Raw genomic sequence first — 2,487 nt, forward strand, 5'->3', positions numbered from 1 at the left:
GTTTTTCTATGTAAAGATGCGCTAGATGGACATCTTTGACCATCGCGCCACATCTTGTTTTTTAAAGTCTCGCGCAGAAGTGCTGTATTTTTTAGACGCTGTCAAGTAAAACAAAAAGTACATTTTTGAAAAGGTATCTAGAGACACCCATTTGTTCATTCGTGGCTCTGCGTCTAGCTTTTTTTTAGTGCAAGAACGCAGTCTGTCTGAACGGCTTCTAAGATTAGCAAAATAGCATAGTCATGCAGGTAGCGACAACATGGAGGGTGAGGAGTATTTTCCTAGAACATTTTTTTCCCCCCACATATAATCCAGTAGTAAGTTTGAATCATAACAGGCAAGTTATAAGTCAGAGAAGAGCAGTAGTGTGGTTAGAAAAAGTGAAAATATCTGTTCATTCAGTGAGGAATCTTTCAATGCTTGCTCACTGTCCGCTTATACCTGCGCGGTCACCCGCTAATCCTCACAAACATGACTGAATGTGCCTCGCCCTGCTGTTCACCACCCAGACCCTGAGACTTCCCCAGAATTTTGGTCTCTTATTTATACTGTAACTCAGCTGCTTCATTCAGCAGGTCATTTCAATGAATGTTCCACGTTGAATACAAGTTAAGCTCTATCCATCCATGCTGTCGATTAGCACAGAAATGAATTTTGACTCATTCCATAATTTGTAAAAACAAACAAACATTACGTTTACAGTAATTCACTTACTGTACAATGGATGTCAATGGGGATTTACAGAGCAGATATATGCTGCTGTAATGTTGTCAAAACCATTCTTTTAGTGATGGGACTATACTGTTCTAAGTGGATGAACATCTAGTTATGCATTACTGCAGACTGAGGTTGAATGTTCTGCTGCTGATATTGGTCTGTGCTTATTGAAATTCGAACCCCTACCTCAGAGGCCAAAGCTGGAAGTGTTGTTGACCAGTTTCTGCTTGAAATGTTAACAGGGTGGCGCCAAAAGCGAGTTGTAGTTTTAGTTGTAAATGTATTACAGTCTACAGGAATGCCTATATTAACACTACCCCCTAACCCAAACCCCCAACCGTAAACCTAACCGTCAGTTAAGTAAAATTTTAATTTTCAAGCAAAAAATGCAACCGCCTGGTTTCCATGGAATCAGAACTCATGTCTCAGAGCCCTTTTCCAAAAGCATGATTCGTTGGCGGGTTCCTGGGCCTGTGCGAATTCTTGAACTGTTATGTGCATTTCCACCACAGAAATTGGGTCCACACCAGCCCCAAAAAAGCTTTCTGGTCTCTATGCAGGGACTGAACACATCACGGGGCAGAGGGTGTGATAATGTTTCGTCACCAGGTAAAGTTTTCCCAAACATCAATAGTTGCTACCATCTGCAGAAACTTTTTTACTCAATAACAACAACAATTAAAAAACCCACAAAAAATGTCAGACATCAAAAGCGTTCAGGAAACACAGAGGAAACGAGCATTCTACTTAAGATATGGTTTTCCATGGAGGTCAAGCTACCAAGATTGCAAAGGGAAAAAAAGTCTACGAGTTATTCGTTTTCCTCACACTCTTCTCATCTTATTTTGTGCATTGTTTTGTTCAGTAAGGGGACTACTCACTTAGGAAGATCACAACTGTCAAGTACACCGGTGGGATTTTCAATCAAAACGTAAACATAACATTATATGCTATGGCAAAATAAAAATATAACCATCTGCTAAAATGTATACATATAAATGTATAAATGTATAACACTTGTGGTTGACTGGGTTGAACAGATGCACCAGAGAAATGTTCACAATTTATTCACACAGGACAAAACTTAAGAAAACAAACAAAAACAGAGACTTCACAGGACTGAGGTTTACCGGTAGCAGGGTAGTCTAGCTGAGAGCATATCTGATCCCCTAAAAAGCATTTCACACACCCAAACACACACACACACACACACACGCACACACACACACACACACACACACACACACACACACACACATACACACACACACAGTGATAAATTGGATGCAAGCTGCAAGGCACGGAACTCAGTGAGGAAACACCACCACCAGGGAATGGATAGAGCTTGCCTTCCTACCCCAGGGACCTTCTGCTCCTAAAAAGAAGGACAACAATAACCAAAAATAAAGGTAATCCAATGGATATGCAACAAACCACAATAATGTATATAATATATACATGTGCATCAGAACAAAGCTTTAAAATGATGTGAAAGCTATTCCACAGAACACATGGGGCACATTACAACACTGGCATTACACAACACCAAGAGAGAAACAAAAAAGAAAAGCAAGCATAAACAAAAACAGGAGCAAAACAGCAGCACCGTCCATCAATGAGATCTTCGGACAAGATTAGCGCTCAAAATCCTGCAGCCCGGAAAGAGAGAGCATCCTCAGACATGCAGGGCAACCGGAGCATGATGAAAACCATAATATACGGTTGCTCAAAGTGTAAATGACAGCAGCCTGTTACTAGCATGTGAACAAG

The sequence above is a fragment of the Myxocyprinus asiaticus genome, chromosome 25, assembly GCF_019703515.2.
Source record: "Myxocyprinus asiaticus isolate MX2 ecotype Aquarium Trade chromosome 25, UBuf_Myxa_2, whole genome shotgun sequence".
NCBI classification, from domain to species: domain Eukaryota; kingdom Metazoa; phylum Chordata; class Actinopteri; order Cypriniformes; family Catostomidae; genus Myxocyprinus; species Myxocyprinus asiaticus.